Below are 24905 nucleotides of genomic sequence, written 5' to 3'. Positions count from 1 at the left end.
AAGTTATAAAATGAAGCTAACATCATGTTAGAAGATGGTTAGTGAATTTGCATAAGATCCACTGGTAGTTTTTATCTCAATTAAAGTTTTGCAATTTTTTTTAAACATCTGTAATTCTTACAAACTGTATTTGAAACGGCTTGTTGTAACAGAGCTATTTTTGCTAATTGTGAGAAACTCAGAAACTAATTCTGAGCACTTTTGATAGTCAGCCACTGTAGAGACTGAGAAGAAAGTATTATTTACAGCAGTAAAAGAAAGATTTATTATTTTTTTAAAAATTACTTTTCATTATAAAGAGGTTTTCCTCTCCATAGGACACAGTCGAAAACTAATTTATCTAGACAAAAATTACATCAAGAGAGGAAAATAATGTTGACTGTCAAACATACTATATAGTGCAAAGTCCTTTTCTGTTTCCATCACCTGTAATACACTGTGATTCCTTGAGTTGGTATAAAGAGTTATAGAGCCAGTCTAAATGTATGATCTCTTTCCTAGAAGTACAGTATTCACACTCTACTAGCAACCAGAATATGCTCAATAATCAGAAATTAAATTTATTACTGTCCTTTTTCTGAATTATCCATAGTTAGTGCTCTTATAGTCAGGGACAATATCCATACAGGGGTCCAAGTCGTGCACAGAAGGGATACTCAAAAGTTCATTTTTTCCTCTATCTGTATCTGCAGTAATCTTCTTTTTCTCCAAATTTCCCATTTTCTGATGTTACCTTACTTTAGTCTGCTTTACAGACTAGTATGCAGTCAAAGGCAACCTCTCAAAGCCCATGAGCTCAGTTACATGGGAAGAGAAGAAACAGAACAGAACAGAGACAAAATTTTTTTTCTCGGATCTGGCCATTAGGTCAGTGCAGTTCGTTCTTTGCTTCACTACTGGGGCAGGTTCTGTACAATTGTCCATGAAGAAGGCAGAGTCAAGTCCTAGAGCTACTGAGATTATTTTATAAAGCCAGGATTTTATGCATTCTTTCTGTACATCAAGCTGGGGGGTTTGGCGGTGGGGGGGAAGAAACGCAAAGTCTAGCATGTGCTAATATAGCAAATGAATATCAAAAGTGAATATTTTGACATCATTTTGCCTAATGAAGTTGCCAGCAGCAAGCAGTGCTGCCATAGATGCTTTGCCACAGCATTATGTAGATCCGATCTAGGAATTTGATGCTCAGACGTCCATTTTAGATCCTTAATGCTCTCATCTTTCCCATGGAGTGATTTCTATTAAAGTACACTGATTTCTACCCAAGACCAGTTTCCCACCAAAGACATTTGGACTGTCAAAATCAAGCAGAATAGAAATAGCATATTGCTAGATGATCCAAAATTCTGACTGAATTCTGAGATACAGTCTTGCTGTTATGAAATATGCCATAAAGAGTGCTAGGTGCTCTACAAAGCGAGAAAGTGGGCTACGGATTAAATGAAGGCAATCGCATTTTAGACACAAGCGGGGTTGGAAAAGCTTAAGAAGTTGAGGTGGAGCAAGAAACAGATAAAGAATAGATTCTAGGTCAGAAAAGAAAGAAACCCTACTTTTCATTTGATCAGTATGAAATCTTTTTAAAGAAACACAAAGTAATTACTTTATTACTGCTAGAGTAATAATTTGATCTTAAAAAGTCTATTTTTCAAATTCTGAGATTACTTTCTCGGGGCTTAGTAGCTCCTCACAAGGAAGTTCATGCTGTAGACTTCTGTGAGTGTAAATATACCTAGAAGAGTCTTCAAAACCTCATGATGGGCCTCATGGAGTTGTTTTTTTGTTTGTTTGTTGTTTTTTTTTTTGGGGGGTGGGGTGGGGTGTATTTTTGGTGGTGGTTGGGGGTTTTTTCCCCTCCAAAGACTACATATCAAAACGTTCTCATTTTACACCCCCACTCCCAAAAATCCTAGACAACACCTCCCCCGGCTTTTTTGCTGCCAATCTTGTAAACTTGGAAAACTAAAAAACAATTTGGCTCTTTCTAGTTAAAGAACCTCTCTTATAAAGGACTACTTTGTGAGAGAAACTTGCTAACAATTTTGGTGATTAATGTGTTATACATAGGTCCAGCTGACTCTCTCACGGCTCCTTTAGTATTTCAGGAATAATGCATTCAAAATATTCTGGTTCACAAAGTGAGCAGATACTGCTCAATAAATAAAGGTTACAGTTTTATCAAGGAAGAAGAAACCGTATTTATAGGTTTATTTTTTTGCCAGAAGAATGAGCATGCCATTTTTCTTTCCTTTTTTTTGCACTGCCACTACAAGCCTTTACAACGTGTATTATTGATAATCATAACTTTATGAGGATTTTCATCTAACATGGTAAAGTGCCTTGCTGGACTCTGTATGATAATAAGGATCTTGATTTTTTTTTTTTTTTTCTTCCCAGTGAATTGGGAGAGATTTCTATAGAACTACTATGTTTTATAGAGTATCTTAATTCCTGGAATTGATATGTGTATCATATAACATACACAAAACATATCCTAAACCTGCCAGGTAAAGAAACGGGCAGAAGGGTGTTTTACAAGTCTGATTTTATTGTAGGTAAAACCACATTTAACAAAACCTCACACAAAGCCTCTTAGATGATGTCATGGATGAACAACATAGCTAATATTAAGTATTAAAATCTAACATCACTTTATTTTTTCCTCTTTCAGACAAGACTTAGAATACTCTTCTGCCCCCAATAAAAAGGAAAAAAAGAAAAAAAGCATCTGAGAAAAAAAAAATACAACCACCCAGCTAGGAGTTGCTAACCTATAGTTTGCTCATTGAAATCACCACAGTACTGCTTGAGGAGGTGAGAAATAGCAAGCATTTTACCCACAATTATAAAGTCTTCTAAGTTGGAAATATAGATATTTGAGACAAAGTGCATTCCTGTATGTCTGTCTCATCGCAAAGGAACTCCTTTGATTCAAAAACATAGGTCTGATCATCGCTGATCCTGGTCCAGTTATCCATGACTGATTATACGTCCAGATCAGCTTTTTGAAGACTACTGTGGAATGGTGTTTGCACTAAGAGTCTCAGAATTTCACAAACTAGTGGAGGACCATGCAGAGTTTCCTTACTCACATAGTGCTATGGTAGTCCTTATACTCTGCATGTATTATGGGATGTTTTTTCAGCAAACCAGATGTGAAAACTCCCCACCAGTTGACCCCTTCCTTCTATTGGAACCAAATTTATGGTTATAATTTAAACAGCACTGCTTTTCCTTTGTGTATCTCACAAGAATGAAATAAATGGAAACAAGACAACTGTGTTCCAGGTATTCTTTCATGTATAGCTAAATATAAATTATTTTATATAAATGGTCTGATTTTCAGAAGTGTCAGGTTTTATAAGAGCTGCTAAGTTTAGTTTCTCTGAATGCAACACTTGGTTTCTCTAACATTTGAGACTCAGCTTAGAAAATTCTGCCCAATACCTCTATACACATTCTCGTTGCAAACAGTAAATGTCTGCCTGTGGATGAGGAGATTCTGTACTTGCCCACCCTAACTTTCTTGTGCAACAAATGCAAACTGCTCAACTGAATTAATAGCAGATTAGAAAGAGAGCCAACTGAGATACAGCTTCCACATGAGAGATCTGTTCTTCCGAGGCACTGTACTTTTAATCTTTAGAATGCTGTTTGTCTCTTACAAAATTATGAACAGCTGGTAATTCCACTGAAATTTTTTTCTCCTGAATTTAGCTGGTCTGCCACAAAATAAATTTCACAGCTGTGGTAGTATTATTTTTTTAAAATGATACCATGTATGTGGCCTTCATCGTTACATAATTAAGTAAAAAGTAGCACATAACCTTCTTTTTGCATTAACTACAGAGGCTTGTGCTTGACTTTTATTAAAACAAGAAAGAGATAGTTGTTATTTACCTTTTTTGCCACTTGCTTGAGGTAGTAATTCTAGGAAGTTGCAAAGACTATAATTACATTATGACATTCATTATGTATTCTTACTTCAAAGAAGAAAAAAATTGCGTGAAGTAACATATCCTATTAATCACAGAGATTTGAATCCATCTAATCTTTCTCTATAATTTTGGCTGGAAATCTATTATAATGTCAAATACTATTAGTGAAGCCTTAGCTACTTAATACATGCAATACACGTTCTTGCATGAGAATTGACTCAACAGAGCTATAAGACAATAAAAGGGCAGCAGGGCCTGTGGCCTCTGCTCTCCAATTCAGTAACATGAAGAAAAAGCGAATTCACTGGGAGCTGTCAACTCTGAAACATCTCAGTTCAACATGATTTCACCAAAGATCAAATGGAAAAGGCTAATCTTGTTTTCTAGACACTTAAATCCCATTTTCCCAGGCAGATTTACCCCCTGGTTTGTCCAAATGTGTCTTAAACAGAATATCTTATTCTGAAGTGTCTTTTTTTTTTTTCCTAATACAACAGGCACAATAGCACTGAATACATCAGTGTCACAGTTATTGTTTCCAAAGATTAGGCAGAAGGCCACAAGACATCTATGGAAAGCAGAAAGCATGCCGCTAATACTCTTACAGTACATTTATATTTCATGAAAATATTTACTTATACTTGCATACCAGAAATTTTCAGCTTGTTATCCTCCCATACTTGTAATCATCCTGTATTGGTAAAAAGCAACACAAACCTTTTTTAGATCTGCTGAGGCCTCTAAGTTCTTTTTGCTTTTGTTTAAATAAAAAGATTGACAGGAGTGCAGTTTTACTAATATTTGGTGAGTGGTTTGTACATGAAAGACATCCTGCTGCTCAGTCATATGCACGCTACCAGAATAGTTAAAATAAAATGAATAAAACATGTAGCCAAAATGTTGCTTAAGATGGGTTACCTACAGAAAAACTGTAGTTATAAAGATTCTACAAATACAGGATTTAAATAGGTATTTTCCCCTTTTGGCATCTGATATTTAGCTCTGAAAGCATTGCTTTGTTCTACTCTAAAGATTTGCGTTCTCCATTTCCATGATTTTTCCTGTTTTCTTTCAGCAAGATTTTATTTTCAATTCAAAGACCAAAGTGTTAAAATGAAGTAAGAATCTATGTTGTACTTAAATAGCAGAAAAGTTTACCAAGTTTTTATCTGTGATCTGACTCAAGTCACAGCATTATAAGAAGCTCCACCTTAGATATGATTTAGAGCTTTGTGTTATTAGCTTGGGGGGGGAGAATAAAGCTGATATTTCCAATACTAGTAGAATCCAAAGTTTACTAAAAATCAATAACAAAATTTTCCACTGTCCTGAGTGAGAAAGTTTCATCCCTACTGTTTTGCTTTTTAAGCAGAACAGTACATGATGAAGAAATCTATAGACATTTTGGTTTTCAAATGCCTTGGTCTTGGCAAAATTGATAGCAACATAGCTCCAGCGTTTGTGGTGCAAAAACGATCTCTGATTCTCCATCAAGTTCAGTCCTGTATTGAAAGCAGGGAAGTGCTCCTTTTCCAACTTGGCATACTCAGCAACGTATCTTTCTATTTCCTCATTCTATAGGAATGAAAATGTAATTTAAGGACAGGATGAGGCTTACAGTAAGTTGATTCTGTCATTGCAAAAATACCTTCCTTTCCATTTAAAAATTACTACTTATTTTGAATAGAAGAAAGCAAGCAAAGAATCTAGGCAGGTAATACTATTTTAATAAACAGCTCCCACAAAAATACTCCTTTTTAAACTGTGGTAACTTCCAGGTGTGTGCATTGAGAAAGGGAGGACAAGGCTTAACTGGTTGTTTTCCCTTTGTTAAAAGAGGACTTTTTTCTTTTTTTTTTTCCCCCCCTCTAATCACAACTGATGGAGCAGGGAAACAAACTCATATACAACTACATGCCTCTGGAAATATTTATACTTAGTTCTGAAAACAAAACAAAAAACCACCAACAATGAAAAAAGCCAAAATATTCCTCCTCCCCCAAATAAAATATGTAGCTTAATGTTTTGTTTTATCTTGCAACATTGAAGAAGAGGAATAGTAATAACAATTACTATATAATAGGGGAAATTGGCTATAAACCCAAGATTTTTCTCTCCAGATACCTAGCATTTACTAGACTAAGATATTTTTTTTCCTGTTAAAAAAAATTTAATAATTCCCCTTTGAACCTGACACAATTACAGATTTGTACAGGTGATTTAGCAGGGTTTGCAAAGCCATAAAACTTCATCAGAAGCAGGAATTCATACCAGCCTCTGTAAAAGCTCAAACAATACAGCCAGAGATGACTACCAGAAACCTGCAGCAAGCCACTACAGAGCATGAACCAAAACCCAAAACCACATATTACCAAGCTTCTTTTCCTTGGTATCACGTAAAATGTCATCTTTATCCGAAACATCAGGTCTTACATAATTGAGTCCTATCTTCCAGGCTCATGCAAAACCACCACGGATTTCTATCAGTAGGTAAGTACTGTTACATGACAAAACACTTAATAAGTACAAATTGAGAAAGACGAGAGTCTATTATTTTCAGGGGTAGTGGACAGTGTATCACCTTAGCCCACAAACTTAAGGTCCAGGAGTTTGTAAGATTGTACATTTAGTTGTAAAATTGCATATTAAATTATTTGAATGACATTGCTTTGACCAGACAGAGAAAAAATATGAAGCGTATAATTTAGTGTTGTCAAGAAAATGTAGTCCTAGCTGAGAATTGTTTTGTGTTGATTCTGAAATTGAGTTCTCTGAAATGAATTTGGATTTGGGACAAAAACTTTCTGGCTGTGAAAAACAGGGATAATGCAAGGAAGAAACAAACAAACAAAACTATTAGGCAGAATGAAGTAAGAGAACGAATAAACTAGTAAAAAAAAGTGATCTCAGTTAAGACAAAAGCAAAAAAACCCCAAAACCCCAGCAGTTGACAGATGAAAAGATCTTTATTTTCCCCATTTAAAAAACAATGAAGTAAAGCAACTATTTCAGCTGTCTTATTGCCACAGTATTTTAACTTAAATTATTAAGGAATGAGAACTAAGTAAGCAAGAGAGGAGACGAGAATAATAGTAATAACTCAGGCAGCACATATGAAATTAGATGAGTTATTTTGCTCATATGTAATAGACACCACTAGAATTTTCTTGTTTATTTTCTATTTTTAAAAAGTGAATATGAAATATATTGTTGTCCAAACAGGATAACTATGAAAACTATGTAAAATGTCAATGAAGGAAACCAGTAAGGACCTGAAAGAATCCAAGCACGTATTTTCTTAAAAGATGCAAAATCTGTTTGATATTAGTCACTTAAAATCTACTAGCTGATCAAATCAAGATATAATTGCCTTCATAGATGATATAGCCTGTATAGGTTAAGTGAGAAATGTTTAAGAATTCTTGTATCACTCATACCACCAAATAAACAATCACTGCCTGCCATCCCCACCTAACAGCTGCCAGAATACACAATGGCCTGCATCACTCCCAAAGAAAGAGAGAATTTTTTTGCAATAACAACCTGTTTGAACCGGAAGCGATTGAAAAGCAATAAAAACCAAACCCATAAAGCCTTTTTCAGACAGCTGTATTCTCAAAGTAATGTTTCTTTTTCAGAGAGGTAAGACATTTTTTCCAGAGGTAAATTCTGACATAACGTGCAAAATGTTTTCCTACTTTGTGTTTTCCTGTTAGGTACCCTCAAATATTTCTGAAATAGATGCAGCTTGTACGTTGAGTGAAAATACTGGGGAAAGAGAGTTTGTCTAGCCTGCTGTCTTGACCCTTACAGTGACCAACAGCAGGTGCCTGGGGAAGATGAAGGCAAGCACATAGCTATACTTCCCCAGAATATTTTCTAGACCTCAGCAAGATGCATCTCAAAAACCTCTTGAGCAGAAATGTTATCTTTTTTATATAAGAGTTCTTAAGTAACTTTTCTTCCAGGAATCTGAACCGTCACCCTTTGAGATCATGTAAATTTTCGCTATCCATTATACCATATGGCAGCTTAATAGTACGTTGTGTGAAGAACCATCTTGGTTTGCTCTGAATACCACTGGTTTTATTTTATGCCTCTCATTCTTATGGTGGAACTGAAATAAATCCCTATCCACCTTCTCCTCTACACTTCCAATTTCGTAAACGTCCTTCCATATACCCTTTAGTTTTTTTGTTTTTTTTTCCCTGAAGGTTCCTAGTCAGTATGCTTTTTCTTCATGCAGAAGATGGTTTTGTACATTTGATTAACTTTGTTATCCTTCTCTAAGCCGTTTTTCATCCATAACTGAAATGAAGAAAAAAGGATTGCATACAGTTCTTGTATGTTTGTTGCAGATTTAAATAATCACAGTGGTGTTTTCTATTTAATTCCTCTATTACATTCCTAATAATTCTTAATGATTAGTAATAAAGAAAGAAATCAATGTTAAGTCAAGGAATATTCCTTATGTGGTTACAAAAATTTGCTCCTGAAGAGAAATCTAAACAAACAAACAAAATCTAAAACAAACAAAAAATATGCTTTCATATTGCAAGTCATACAGCTTTTTATGCTAAGCCTATGGCTCAATGTAAAGTTACAGATGCTATACTTGACTTTAGAATTTAAAAGTAAAGATTAAGTGATGTTTTAAGAAAAGTGTCTAATTTGCTAATATCACAAAACCTGCCTTTGCTAAGAGGTAGTTTTATTGCTTTCGGGATAGCATTCTAGTGCTGCAATGACTCATTCTTCCTAAAGTCTTATCTGACTCATACAGACCATCCAGAAACTTAGTATGAGCACAAGCCTCTTAAGAAATAAAGACACACTAATACTTTAGACCTCCACTCTGTGGATAAGAAAAGACTCAAAACTGCATCATAGCACCTGAAGGGGGCTATTAGTACTGTTGCTGCTAGAATAAGATCAGATGCTACTGTTCCTGTCTCTTTTTTCTGGTTACCCCCCTGGACTGAAAGCATTTTGCTATATAATGGACAGTAACTTGAACTCCTGTAAGAACCAGGGTAAGAAAAATACACTTGCAGTAGCACATTCACCTTCTGTAAGGGCTGAAGGTGATGGCTGAAGATGAAGCATATCAGAGGCAGTTTCACCTGACGAGCAACTGACAGTGACATCTGTCAAATTCATTCAACTGACGGTCATTTCTGGAAAATTACATTCATAGGCAAAGATATGTATATGTAAGATAAAAACATTCAGTTGGGTTTGTGGTTAAGATGTCGTTTGCTGCTGCCAGCTCTCAAAAGATTTATGGTTTTCAGTTTGAGTTCTATATTATACCATAAAAAAATCATTTTCAGTGCTCTTCACTTTGAATTTAGGGTTAGTTAAAAAGCACAAAATCTTAACTGACCAAGTAAGATACAGTCTTGTTGCAAGTCCAATGCTGCCTTTACTTTAGGCATTTTGCTTCAGAAAGCTTAAAACAAATGAAAACCCAATGGAAGATAAGAAATGAGAATGCTTAATCTAGCAGAAATTTAAGATGACCAACAAACTAAAGCAAGTACTAATGAAAATAAGACATCTACTTGTAATTAGTGAGTGTGACACTCACTGAAAGAAATGATCACTACAAGTCTTATAGTTAGATCTAGATACTCTTTTTGAGGACATGTTCTAGGCTACAAAACTCAAGGTAACAAATTCTTACATACTGTGTTATGCTGGTCTAATCAGATTTAAATCTGGGAAACTAGATTTTTTTTTTTTTTTATTCCTTCCCCCCTCCTGCTCCCAGTAAAGCTTCCTAGAAAAACAAAATATTTACTCATTAGTACTATGTGCATTTTTTATCAGACGACCTTGCTCTCATAGCTCACAAAATACAAAATGCGTGGCAAGGACCTGAAAGGCATATTATCCTTTCGGAAGGTATAGGTATGAACATGTGATATTTACTAGTACTTTTTGGCATCAAAATACTCAGCAAGAGAGGCTATAAAACAGAAAACATTTGTTACTGTTTAAGCCCACAGCACTCAAACTTGTAGATAATATGAACTCAGAAACTTCAGTATACTTGTAATCGCATTCATCTTACAAGTTCTGTGCATTTCAGATAAGAGCTCTAGCTATATTAATTACCAAGCTGCCAGTTGTGGCTTCCTGTGCTTGCCACTTCTCTGCTTCTCTTTTTCAGCTGCCCAGCATGAAACATGTGCAAATGCAGTTTAAATGACGTAAATGGGTCCACGTGCACTGTTGAACTAGCAAGCTAATTTGTCCAAGTGAGTAGTAACCAACAAGCAAGTAATAAGCCTCATTTCTGCAACTCTTTACTTCTTGGTTAGTATTTGAAGTGCCTCTGAGGCCCTACCTAACAAGAAGAGTTCTGAAGTAAATACTAAAACTGTGAACTTTCTAGAAGTGGAATATAATAAAAAAGAACAGTCAAGAGCTTCTATTACCTTTTTGGAATCCTATGGTATAAGATACTAACACATTTAAACATGTGTTAAACTACACATGATGCAAAATTGACCAGTATGTAAAGGGGTTTATGATGGCAATAATATCTGTGGTCGTGGCTGAAATTTATGAAGTCTTTTCCACTCATTTATTCTAATATAACCATTTAAGAATAACTAACAGCTGCTACAGAATGAAAATGCTCGAGTAATGTGGTCTTCCAAATACTCATTTCACAACCGATTCCCTTGGCTGACGTTACTGTATATTGCATTGCATTCTGCCTGCACTTTGTAAGCGGTGTTGTTCTAGAGGAATGCATGTGTCAGAGACATGGTTGCTGGTGCAACATGGTGCTCAAGGGGAGGTTGAGGGTGGGGTGCAGAGAAAAAGGAGGTATTTGCTCCTGCTAAAAGTAAGGAAACATTATCAACTTATATTCAGGATATCATCCCTAGAGATTTATCTCTGCTGGAGCAGGATAGGAAATTATGGTACAGTTTTGTAATGGATGAAGCACAGGGCTAATACAAAAGACAGTTTAGCAATCCTAAAAGAGGAAAGCAACTGTCATGGTTGACTCTGTAGTAAAAAGAATGTTTTTATTTGTTTAATAACCACCACAACAGTTGGTTAGTGTATGGTCTGTATTAAACAAAATAGAAGAGAGGACTACAAGAGTGGACAAGACTCTGAAGTTGCCTGCCGCAACTCCGCAGGCAGTAATACGTGTTGGAACATACAACACGCACCATCTAGCGGGACTTCAGACAGAGGCGCCTCGAGATCTTAAAGTGTTCCTAAGAGGGAAGTCCTAAAATTCACCTTGAAAATCCTTTTTCTGCAAATGCAGAAAAAACCCAAATATGAATCTGTTTCTCCTAACTAAGCGTCTGACCATATTTTCCAAATTCTAATGGAAAAGAAAGTGTAAAGTGAAAGACTCCATTGTACTAAGAGTGATAATTTGTCATTTGATGACAAGGTAGAACAGCTGGAAAGAAGTCACACTGTCAGTGCAAGAGGTGGTAAATGCGATACAAATAAGAGCATAATGAGAAAAATACAATTGATGAAGCACAGACTCCCCCTCACCCCCTTCTGGTTTTCTTTTTTCTACTTCCGAGAGTCTGGGATAACAGAGCGAGAATTGAAAATGGGAAGAAACATTTTCAAATCACTATCGTGAGATGATTTACTGTATATGAATCATTAGTAAATATTAAAAAAAGTGATAGTAACAGCATTAAGGAGCAGGCAGTTAGGAAAAGCAACAAAGTGCAACACTTAGCTCATGAGTTAATGAACTTCAGTTTACTGGATGTAGCCTCTAAAAGACAAAGAAGAGATGTTGTAAGGGTCCGTTGCACACTGCCTAACCCAAAGATTAGAACGATTTATTGCTTAAGCATCTATGATGTATAGGGTAAAGGAGTTATCGGGGCATTCAATTTAGGTTATATATGCTAGAATCTGTAGAGTAAATCATTAGAATTTCTACAAACTCTAGATGATTTTCTAATACAGAGTCAGGTCCAACATACAATCTTTCCAGGAGACTGCAGATTAAACACTGAGCCAGAAACTGGTTGCCTAGGGACCAGTAAGTATGGCCTGTTTATATTATGGATGAACAGAGGACATTTCCAAGCGATACCCACTCGCTCATTCTCCTATATCACATACACAGTACATCAAAAGGACTAAATGTTCAGTGATCTTGGTATAATGAGCCAAAGTTAGTAGTAGGCTAGTAGTACTACTCCCAAGAGACACAAGTGTTTATTTGCTATGTGGGCCTGGGAACTCGGGTCATGTTCCTAGTCTTAAAATGACAAATAGCATTACAATTATGGGTATCTTCCAAAGTGAAAAGCAGCCCACATGGTCAACAGACTTATTGACTTTCTTTAAAACTAAATGGTAATTTAAAGTTAGCACTGACCTGTAAGTCCCCATCCCTTCAAGGAAAATTAATAGTTGGATCTAATCTATGAAGGATTAAGAGCCATGTATAAAAGAGATAAAACTTTGTCAGCTATATGAAGGACTAAGAGCCATGTATAAAAGAGATAAAACATTGTCAGCTATAACAATTAAAGTTAAGCTGTGACAATCAGTAAATGCAGGCATGCCATGTCTGTCTCAGAATTACAATTAACCTGGTTATCTTAAGTGACTTTTCATCTTACATTTTCCATGTAAGACTACACTAGTATCTACTGCTAAAGTGTGTCATGCTATGCAAATAAGATGTAGTTAGAAAAGCACATTATGTTCCAATTTACAGTGGCTTTCTGTATCAATGGCAACTTAATGATATCACCAAAACAAATAAAATAGCAACGTGAATAATTTACAAACTGCATACAGAACTGCATCCTAGTTTTTCTTTCCATCTAGGTTTCTCAGTTGTCATCCTACCTTTAGCCAGTTTGGATATAACAAAAGCTTTGAGGGGACAGAGACTTTTTAAAACACCATAAAAACATACATTCAACCCCATTGTTTGGAACTGTTGTTTAACCACATGAACATCTGTTCAATCGCAAGGCTTTACATAGTAAGAAAACATATTTAGCTTAATGAAATTAATGAAAATATTTTTCTGAAGTTTACCTGAGATAACTGGAGCAAAAGTAAGAACTGAAGCATTAATAAATAATTTACAACAAGGTATAGTCATGAATTAAACATATTTGCTTTACATAATCTGCTAATTATTTACCATCACATTCAATAGTGATGCTTTTTCTTTCTACCCCTGCCCCAGCGCTTGAGAAGAAAATATAAGTTTTAATAGTCAAAACAAGCTTTTCTTTGGTCCCTCTTTCCATAAGAAAAGGTTGCAAAAAAAGGGAAGTGTGTGAAAAGTTTGAGAAGGAAGTAGCTCAGAGATTGGGCCCACATAAAAACTTAAGTCAAATAAAATAATTTAATTGGCTTATACGCTAAGTAAGCACGTAACTGGAGCAATATGGACACTCCATTTCTGCAGAATATCTATTAAACACCAAGTCTGGATGACTTTTCTAGAATTGCTACAAGGTCCCAGGTGTAAACTCATCCTAATTGCACTTCACCATGCCTTCCCACTGTATGTCCTGATATTTCAGCTGTACACAGTGAAAGAGACCAACATAGCTGCATAAGAGCAGCTCTTTGCTAGGGTAATGTCAAGGAGAGCTTTTCTGCTCAGAACTGAAAATAAGTTTGTATCATGAACAACTGATGGATAAAGAGCCTCACTCTCCCCATTAACCCACCATTTGCTAGTTCCACAACATAATCTGGTTTTTGCTCTTAAGACCCTATTTTGCTACCAGCCTCCATTCATCAGTAGTGAAAAGAAACATATCTGCAAATTGGAGACCTAAGGAGATTTGATTGACCATCCTCAGAACTATTTTGCCTAATATGGATTTAGGCTATATATTTCTGACAGGGCTCTTAGTAGCATAGCAGTACTCTACCAAAAAAGGAATGTTATGAGAACTAACACAGAGCCCCAAGGCAAGGGAGAGATTCAACTCACCATAAAAATCTCATTGCCAAGAACCTTGAGATATCATCACACAGTGGTTAGCATACTTTAAATACAAAGAGTTAAAATGTTGCTCAGATCACACTCAAGACTGGGAAGGAGACTGCACTAAAATCCCTGTTTGTGTTCAAATTTTTAGCATATTTTTGGATTAATTTCCCTTGCTGCCTGATCCAGCAGCTGCAGTGATAAATTCCAGATCATTTGGCAAAATCCTTTCTTGCATCTGAGAGATACCTGAAGTTAACCAAACTAAGTTCTTATCTCAGGTAACATGTGTAAGTTGTTTATATATACTGCATTATTGTAAGCTGAGATTTTATGGAACGCAGAAAAACCAGCAAGGCTAATTACCATACCCAAAGTTGCACAGGTCATTAAAACCATGAAGATAAATACTATCTTTGAAATCACAGTTTAGGCTACTGCTTACACAGTAACCTAAAGCAACAAATTATTAGGCAAGTGTATCATTCACCTCAGAGCTTGATTGTGACAGTGAATGTATTTTTTATTTACACTCTGGGAGGCCAAGCAGTCCCTGCAAGGTACTATTTTTAAAGGAATTTTTAAAACAATTACTGTTGAGAGAAGAGTCACATAAAGCTGCAGGGGCACAGCACAGGCACATTCAAAAGGTTTTGAAGTGGCCAAACTTTATGTACCCAGAAAGGCTAAACATTTCTTGCTTCTGGGTCACAGGCGATCAAGACCTTTGACCTTCAAGCTATAGATCTCTTACACAGGCAAATTACTTACATTGCAATACTTCATAAACAACAGAAGCTCTAAGTGTCCCACCAGGCATTACAAATAGGGTGGGGTTACACTTGGGATAGATTTGATTTGGATGGAAATGAGTGTCCCTGGGAAGTCTACTTAAGCCTTTTAAATAAAGCCTGAGCAATGGCATGATGATTTAGTTTTAGAATTGTAGATAATGATGCTGCTTTGTTTTTCAGGAACTTAGCTGGTATGAATCAGCATAAACATTCAATTCAGATTTTTTTTTTAAATTAGAAATACTACACAGTAGATGAAAAGGAAAATATATCGGCTCTCCATCTCTAATTTGGTAAAGTGTTTCTTGTTTTAGCTGAATTCAGTATTTCACTGCTTTCCCCTTATATAGTCATAAATAAATAGTTAAAATCTGATGTGGAAACAGAAGAAAAATGCAAATTAGAATAGCAGCTTGTCTAGGTATGTCCAATTCATATTGCCACTGAGTTCTGTAGCATCTTCTTAGTTTTAGGTATTCAGTAGCCTACAATAAGAAAACTTACATTTTAATGGGCAACTAGAAGCCCACACTTTCACCAGAAGAAAGGAACAGTCGCTCCAATTATTTCACTTTTCTCCAGCTAATAACATCCATATATAACTGTCATATTTCAATAGATGACAAAGTGAGAAATGGGATGGTTCCTGTTGGAGCCATTCCCTCTCGCCCTTTAAGTTGCATTATCTCTTATTTATTTCTCCTTCAATTCAGTCTCTTTAGGAACCACCCTAAATCACCAATAATTAATAGATATGTCAATATCCAGTACTCTATATTCAGAGGGATAAACAGAAAGAAGTCACAGGACAACTGCCTATGATTCCGTAGCACTTCACTCAACCTAGAAAGAAAGAGCTAGGCTTAAAAAAAAAAAAAATAATAATAATAAAATCTTCATTTCCTTCTGCTATTTTAATGCTTAATATGTGTTTTAGGCTGTTAGAACACTAACAATAAACAAACATTAAAGTATGTTCCATCCATATTAAGCACATCCATATATGTAGAGTCATGGTCGTTTACCCCGTGCAAAAGTTACAAGATTTGTCCTTCCCTTCAGGAAAGTAATAAGTCACCAAATTCAGCCTATACTTTGAACTGTTTTTCTAGAGCTGAAAGAGCTCCTGAAACAGCGACTAAAAGTTTATTGGGCCAAAAACAGGGAGCAGAATATATATAAAAAAAAAAAAAAAAAATCTAGTGAATGGGGAACTCATTTGGGAGACAGACATCATACCCTTTTATTCAAGGTTTAGGCAACAGTAACCATGCTTCTTCCTTGGGTAGGTAATACAAAGTTAGACACTTATTATTTGACTCAATTTTACTCAAAGTTTAGCACTGATACTTTGAAAAGACTATCCTAAATATCTTAATATCATAATAGCATTAACAAGATGTTTAGGAAACATATGCATTAAAAACCAAGTTTTTCCTGTCCTTAATTGGAGAATAAATGTTTTTTCTCTTTATGCCAGATGCTGACAGTTGTTTATTTTAAAGACTCTGGCCATTTGTAAAAGGAAAAAAAGAGCAGCTTATCCAACAGAGGTAATTGAATTCTAGCAGTAGAGTGGTAACTCTCATTTATATTAGTCTTTCTAAATTTAAATTATCACGGAAAATCATTAAGTAATTTTTACAGTTATCTCTAACGTTGCATTTGTGTCTTGAGTGTCTGGTACAATTTGGTTCCTATTCTACTACCCAGTTCAGCTATTAAAATGTTCTATAATTTTATTACTTATCTCCCCTTAAAGGAAATCCACGTAGCTGATCAACTTGTGACTTAATATCCATTCTATATGTCTAACTACAAGAGGAAGTCTAACCACTAACAGCAAAAACTTGTCTAAGTTTTTGATGACATTTATAAAGCTCTTTGAAAATAGTACAGCATTTAGCCTCAGGCTTTTAGGTAACAAATCTTCCCCTCTTCTTTCATGTAAAACCTTTTCATCTTTAAGATGTTATGGTGACTACCTTTAAGACTCGAGCAGTATATATAAACGTAGCCTTGTCTGTAGGTATAGAAATTAATACCTTTTTGATTGGTATCAAGTTTTTTAATTCACAAGATGAGTACTTTTGAAACAGTATAAGATACTAATTTGAAAAAAACCACATGATCACTACATAGTAGCAGTCTACTAAGTCAGACAACATACTAGGCTTGAGCAATACTTTGAGCTTTATAAAGTTTTAACTTTTTTGAACACTAATTTAACTTTGTGACATTCAAAACAATGAGTTCTCACGCTATTAGATTTCTTAGTGTTAAGCGATATCTTGTTTCCGAGTATGTCTTTTCATTGTGTGCACATTACATTAAGGTCAACAGCATTATGCTAGAAATGAAATTTGAATAGATGTAACAAAATTAGATACTGCAATGAGAAGTATCACAGTCCCAAAGAGTATTCCTTTAGATAAATGTAGATTCTGTAAAGCGTTATGTAGCATATTTCATAGTTCATCTTTAGAGTCTAAATAGTCATCCTATTTTATGTCAAGGAAATGTCACTTTAAAAATTGTGTTAATAAAATAGCTCTGAAATAGGCTATGCCAATATAAATGATATTTACAAGCAAGAAATATCTTGAAGAGTATGTACTTCCCACCACCCAAAACTGAGCTCTCTTTCATTTTTTGGTTTCACTAACCTATAAGGAAAAATTGATTAAATTGGAACCATTTAACAAACAGGAGAGATAACGGGAGGAATACATGGTAGGCTTTGAAAACCGCTGCAAAGATGAAAAGAATAGCCTATTTTCTTTGCTCTCAGGAATAAGACAAGAAGTAATGGTCCTGCATAGCAGAAACGAAGATTCAGGCTAGAAATCTTCTAAGAATTCAGCACCATAACAGATTGCTTGGAAAAACTGCAAATTCTTCAGGTCTGGAGGTTTTTAAGAACATTGCCAGACAAATTTCAGTTAAGAATGCCACAGGTGTAGTTGATCCTGTCTGAGTGCTAAGGACTGTATTAATTGGCCTCAACCTTCTTACAGCTGTATTGCCTAAAATAATTATAACCAGGAGATTTTTTCCTAAATAAAATGAATAAGGTTTAATAATGAATGAAGGGTTAAAGTCTTAAGTCTTTAAAATATTTGCTTTTTAAAGTTCAATGCCAACATAAAGACACAAGTATTGTAAAAAACAATTTAACAAAATCTTTCAAAGTGATTACAAAAGAAAAAAGTTAATAAAGAAATGTATTAAAATCACAAATGATCTCAATTTCCACAACTTTTGACTATACACCAGATTTCTTAAAACTCATCATAACTTTTGTTTCTTGCTGCTTTCTTTATGGACTGACAAATCCCATTCAGAGACCAATGTTTCATACAATATTCTAGAAGAGTCCCATCAAGTTCTGTTGAGAATACTACATTTTTTTCTTGTTGCAGTCTATTTATTCTGCAGTATGACACATAGCATTATCTTAGTTACTAAAGTAGCTTGTAGCAATGCTAATAAAGGTAAGTTTAATTATCCCTAAATTAGTTTAATCCACACATAAAGTGCTTCAACATTTTAAGTGATTCCAAGCTTTTAGGAGATGCCAGTTTTAAAATGCATTTCCTAACCCATTTATTTCAGTTGTCTATTTACTAGCCACATTATATTTTACATCTGTTATCCAAATTGTCTGAATTTCTCTTTCCCTTTATTAAATTTCTCTTTGCCTCTTTATTAAATACTGAGGGGAGATGTGTGCTTATCTAAGAGACTTTAGCCTTAAGTCTCCCTCCCCGATGAAGGGACTGCCTTTTCCTCACTGACTGCCTTGCAATCGCAGACCACATAAAAACTGGGAAGAGAACTGAGTTTAAACAAAGTGAATGATTCTTGCACATTGATGTCCTGCTGCAATGGTCATAAAAATTTAGCATGCTGACAGTCTCTCTGTCCATTTGGATCCACTAAATGCTTATGGCACACACAATGCTTTTGTATGAGAACAGAATAGTCATCATGGCCTTTTGAGTGCTATGTAATTTATTTTTAGATGGTAAAAAAGCATTATGTTTCATTTACTTATTATTACAATGCTGAATATGAGCCACAAAACCCTATAGACTGGCAAATCTTACACTTTTCTTGCAAGAAAGAATTTTGATAGCTCTAAACTCCATACAACTTCACGGTGTTATTACCTTAGCTATTGACTAAAAATCAAACAGGATTTGATATTTTAATATGTGACTTAAACATAGGTATGCTTTATATGATGTACTAGTACATGATGATATGGTAAGGATGGCACACATGAATATCAACAGAGTATCAGATAAATGGAATCTGAATCTTAGGTCCTTTACTTCTAGATTAATATCCTCTGAAGTATTTTTAAATAAATAAAATTAGCACCTACAAGGACAACACACAAGGGAACAATTAAAGAGGCAAGAATATTATCTTCAGAGGCATTCTTTTATCCGATTCAGGAATAGTGTATTCCAAAATGAACTGAAGCAGATATGTCTCTTTCACCAAAAAGTACTCAGATGATCGATTAAGGATTACTCAATTTCCCTTTCTAGCTCTCAAGTTTCCCACACATTCACCTAACTTTATTGCTCTATATATAACATTTGCAGAAGTTTTAGTACAAGAGTTAGTAGTAACTCTTACTAAAGAAACATTTGGCTTTTTTTAGCATGTCAGAGTTGTTTAATGAGATAATAACATTTTAAGATTCAGAAACAAGATTCATCTTTATTGTATTTAACACCAAGTCCCTCCCTCCTTACTGCAAATACAAATACATTTGGACCAACTGTTTTGGTATCTTTTTTCTGGTTAGTGTTTTTGGCCAAAATTTTGCCTGTGCATAAACATCCCAGACTGTTAGGCTGTATAGGATCTAATAATAATAGCACTAAGCCTGACAAAATAGATTACATTCTGCTTTTTTGTGATCTCTTCCACTGAACTTTTCCAGGAATCAGGAACAGTTACTTATCAGAAATCTGGTTGCATAGAAGAAAATTCAATATAAAATCACACATCAAAATAGCAAAAATAATAATAAAAAAAATAATTAAAAAAATCTGTTTAACCACCTTAGCAGTGTTTGTTAATTAGATGCTAACCAGCCAGATCTGTAGATGGGGGTAGGGAGGGAAATCAACCTACTACTTTCTGTGTGTCCTTTCCCTATGTCTAAACTTTAGTTGCTCGCCATGAAGGAGAAAAAAAAGTCAAATTACAGATTACAAACTAGTACATTTTACACATTTAAAGTTGTCTGTTCATAGTATGCTTTGTATTAATTTGTCCAAATCTACTGAGCAGGAAACAATACAGTAATTACTTAGACATTCAGGTCCCAAATTTTCAGTAAGAGCAGAAAACATGATAACAACCTAAAAATAGTTATCAGCGCTACAATCTCAAAGAAGAAAAACACCTTTCTAATGACCATATTTCCACTCTGAGAAGAAAAAAAGGGCACTTTTCACAGGAAGATCTCATTTCATTTAATTTTTTCTCTTCACTTACTCCATTAGTTTTCCTACAGTTACTGATTGTCAGCTGAGGTATAGTTTCTTTCATTTGCCCACCCAACTTCTGTCACTTTAAAAAAACCAACCCACTAACTAAAACTAATTGGGGCACTCAAATTGCATTAGAAAACATCTGCTACACCTATTCAAAATTCTTTTAAAGGCAAGTGTATTAAAGTACTATGATTACCTGCATTTTGACCCAATCACCAAATCCCACAGGATTAACATGACTTTTCACAGTTCCAGAAATTACCCTGGATCTCATTCTATCTACCTGCTAATTCCAAAAATATACTCACCAATTAAAAAGGGGGGATATACTCACCAGAAGAAAGGGGAAAATTGCTTTGAAAGTCTCTAGATGGCACCTATTTAAAACTGTTTTCCACTTGTAAAATCATATTTCTGTAAGAACAATCACCATTAATAAATTATGTAGTGTTGGACATCAGAACATAGGAAGATTCATTTACTGAGGTGAAGTGGTTTCAGTAACAGCTGTCTAGCTAAAACATTATTATACAGAGCAAGGTAATAAGCTTGATTGATTTCAGTGGTTTAGGAAGAGAAAATGTATGCCAAACTAAAATGGTGCATCTGTCTTAACATCAACAGAGCTATACTGATTTCGCTTGCAAATTGTCAGTATATAATTAACAATCTGTTCACTCCTGTTGATCTAGTTTCACATTACAGAAACATTACTCCTTCAGAAATGCTTAATTATATTTCTTTTTCACATAAGCATATTTCTTGTTCATGATCTTAACATTACTTTTTTCTCTATTTTTCTATTTCATGCAGTTCCCCTACTCCCCCACCTAAAGGTTCTAAGAAGTAAACAAAGCACTTAGATGAGAAAACAAATATTCATTAAAGTACCATACATCACAAGACTTACTCCTACTGAAGTAAGAACTTTACCAATAAGTATAATAAAATCAGGTCCTAAATGCACATGCATGCGTGAGGAAGTGCTTCCTCAACAACCTATGGACTAATTCCTTCAAAGCTTTTCTAAACTCCTTTCCCACTCATTACAGCAGAAATTTTGTCATCAGAAGAAATATTATAAACATTAAATAATATTACCTTCATGATTAAAACTCAGCTAGTTTAAAACAGTCTAAAACAGATTAAGTACAATTTGATATTCATCCAGTGACTAGCTCAAGTTTCTTTTGGGGAAAAAAAAAAATTATTGTCCAAATTTCTTTTTTTTTCCAAAGTTGAATCCATATTTTCTGGCAGCATTTTAATTGAAAAATGATATGGATATAAGCCATTTCTGGTACCATAATTTCTCCTATAGAGAGTGTTCACTCTCTGTTCATGTTAACTTTCATCTCTTTTTTTTAAGAGTACTGAAACATTACACCATTAAAATAAAATTAAAAAAAGATTAGGTAAGCCCAATTCCTCTGCAACTATTATAAAGAAATAAGAGTACCAATACTGAAGCACATTTAAAGGGAAACAGCTGTTAAAATTCACGGGCCCTTCTTTACCTCACTCCTACCTACTCCCTACAGCTTCTATGTTATGTGGCCATAACTTTACAGTAACATAAAAAGGAAGTAAATTTTAGCTAAACACACTGACAGAAGGCCCTACTAAACTAGGTTGTTTTTCAGAAAATATAAATCCACCTATGTGACTACTATGTTAGAAGTAAAACAACAACAGCTTTCCTACAAAGAAGTAATCATTTAATCTAGCCCTAGATGGATATTATTCAATCCTTACATAGATATAGACTGTAAGAACCAAAAAGAATCCATAACATACCTATCCAAGCTTCTGTAGAAGAGGTTGTTGTATTAGTCAAGCTACTAACCAATGGATATGACGGCCAACTGGAAAACTGAAGAAGCAGGCTGATTGCACCACAGCTGGGCAGCAGGACTTCATCAGCACGCAGGAACTAAGAGCAAGTGTCAACACCTGAATCTTCCTCTCCCTGCTGCTCAGGATAAACTGTGATTGACTGGAACAGATCAGATTAAGGACAGCTGGTTCTTAAAGACCTACTGGAATGGAATAAAGCTGACTCTGCATTGAAATAGGAGGTTAGCTAATACTGACTATCAAAGCTACTATTTTCTTTTTATTAATCTAGAGGAGTGTAAGGACTTTTTACTTTGTTTAATGATGCTGGGGAATTTCCTAACAGAAATATCTGTGCAAAAATAGCAAGGGAAAAGAGGATTAAGGTATTACTCTTTAACTACTTCTTTGACTTGTTTTATACCTTTTTTAATTAATTTTGCCATAATAGAGGTGCTGACTAGTTTACTTTTTGTTTATTTCAAGCATATGAAGGATGTTACAGTTCCACTATGGACCCCCTAGACAACTGTGAAAAGAAAATAAGGTAGAATATTTACATATGTATGAGGGTAGCCATTTTTACTACAGCCATCTCATAAACTGGTCTGGGACTCAAAGAGATGAGCTCTCTTTGTTTACTGAGGTCATACAGAATCCAGACTCCAATGAGATTAAATACCTCATATGGATGTTTATGTGGTTTCTCTGTGTCCCTTATTTCTCAAATTGTAGAAATGGCTTTGCAAGGCAGACACCAAGTACTTATTATGTTCTTTACAACCTCCACTTCCCTTGAAACTGAGCAAAGTATGCTCTTCTCTTTGCTGAGGTGAACTACTTCTTAATTGCCAATTTCATTTTTAATAGCAGTTTCAAAGCATTGCACTTGCAAAAAACAAAAATTCCAATTTGCATAATGATTTAAAAGTGCTTCTCATGCTGTCTTAGAACCTCTCTTAAGTGCGTTTCATTTCATGATGATGGCAACTGTATCCCCCAGTGAGCCACAAGCATTATTGTGCTGGGTTTTGCTCCAAAAGACATTTAAGTGTATACATAACTTTATCAGTTTTCTAGTTTTATTTTCTTTACTAGGTATGTTCTTGAGCTTAGGATTCCACTCATACCTAGGAACTTTGCTGGACTGGAGTCTGGCTGTTGCTGAATATGTTTGTCCAACAATGACACTTTAATATTTCCAGCTCAAAACTATATGCTTTCACATGCTTGACTGTCAGCTTTTCAAAGTTAAATAAAAATAATGTACTTTGCAGTGCTTCTTTGCTACATTATCCTTCATGTTCAAACAGAGACTTGTCATTTTAGCAAAAAACAGGAAGCTTTTTGTAAGTGATTAGTACATTTTAAAGACAGAAGAAATCACTTGGTCATCTAGTTAGATCACTTACAAGAGGGCTACAGAACTGTTTCATCAGTCTTGCAATAAAGCCCAGTAGTTCTTATTTAAAGGAAGCCTATCTTTCAGAAGGCATCAAGATTTAATTTGAAAACGTTAGAACATAAAGAATGCACATTTACCATTTTTTTTGTTCCAGTTATTAACCGCTGTTATGTGATACATTAAAATAAAAAGCACAAGATGTATCTGGCTAACTTTCAGTCGCTGTTTTTATGTCTTCCTCTATTAAAAGGCCTTTTTAATCCAAGTATTTTCTCTCCTTAAAAACAGTTACAAGTTAAAATCTGTCCACTTTTTGATATGTTTGATAAGCCTTATGTGCAATATTTGCCATGTTTGTCTTCTTTCTTTTGATGGTACAGAAGATCAAAAAAAGTGTTTCCTGTTGGAAACAGAAACAACTAAAAAACCAATCCTTACAATCATCTCTGGTTAAGTATTTGCATAAAAATCTTCTAGTAGAAAAAGCCTTTTTAAATTAATCCTGTAAGCTTGTACAGATTTCAGAAAGGATTGTTGAGTCCAGTTTGAAAGGCACTTCAGAGCTTCAGTCAGAGAAAGAGAATGGAGAAAGTTCTATTTGCCAGTGGTCATTGACACATTATTTTAATGAGTTTCCTTTAGAGACACTTGTATCTGCAGGTATGTAGATGTGATAAGTGCACATATAAAAAGGCTGTGAATCTCCTGCACTTTTGACAGGCTTATAGCAAGCGTAGATTTATTTATTTAAATATATAATTACAGGCGTCAGCCAACCATCCAAAACAAACCAGAATGACACCTATAAATGAGGTCTGCTCTACCTTCACCTTTCATATACAACTCATGGATGGCAATGTTTTTTAATTATAAAGCCATATGTCCCAAAGTGTGGTTGAGTCGAAAAAGAGACAGATGCATGAAAAATCCAAGCAAGTGTAGCCATCCATTTACAGATGCATGCAGCCTGAGCAAGCTGATCAAGATTTACCCTAAGCAACAACAATTCTAGGTGTCCCATAGTTTTTCAGAAGTTTAATTATTATTATCTGTTTGGCGTTATAATAGCGGTAGAAAATTACATTGTCTGATGACCTTAAATGTGTTAATTTGGAAAGTGAGAGCAAAGTTTTCAGTCAGACAGAGAAGAATATGCTCTAGTCATACAATATTTTAAAACAACCCAAGAGCTCTACCTTCAGACTTCACAGCAGAGTTAAAGTTTCACAATAACTTCATTGTTATTATGAAACATCACCAAAAAAAAAAAGACTGCAAGCTTCATATAGGAAATCTTCAGGCTAACTCCGTATGAATCTACACGGTGCAAATTAGAGATATGAGACCAAGTCCTGAAAGGAGCAGAGTCACTGTGCTTGCCCTAGTTGTTATGTACCCCAGTCATGTTAATTAGCTTCTCAGTTTTGCGTAGCTGAA

The 24905-nt window shown here is 35.0% G+C and overlaps 1 long non-coding RNA gene across 2 annotated transcripts in view; it reads right to left on the bottom strand.

Annotated features, from left to right (window-relative positions):
- Window positions 1–22128, bottom strand: part of LOC127015985 (uncharacterized) — a 31943-nt gene extending 9815 nt beyond the window's left edge. For both annotated transcript variants that reach the window (XR_007766409.1, XR_007766408.1), the window contains exons 1-2: window positions 22025–22128; window positions 20562–20641 (exon numbers count right to left, since the gene is read on the bottom strand). This is a non-coding gene — a long non-coding RNA (uncharacterized LOC127015985). The remainder of the gene's footprint in view (window positions 1–20561; window positions 20642–22024) is intronic.
- Window positions 22129–24905: the final 2777 nt, after the last annotated feature.

This window comes from Gymnogyps californianus, chromosome 4, assembly GCF_018139145.2.
Source record: "Gymnogyps californianus isolate 813 chromosome 4, ASM1813914v2, whole genome shotgun sequence".
NCBI classification, from domain to species: Eukaryota; Metazoa; Chordata; class Aves; order Accipitriformes; family Cathartidae; genus Gymnogyps; species Gymnogyps californianus.
Note: the sequence above shows the minus strand (reverse complement) of the source record. Positions and strands in the feature narration are given on the sequence as shown.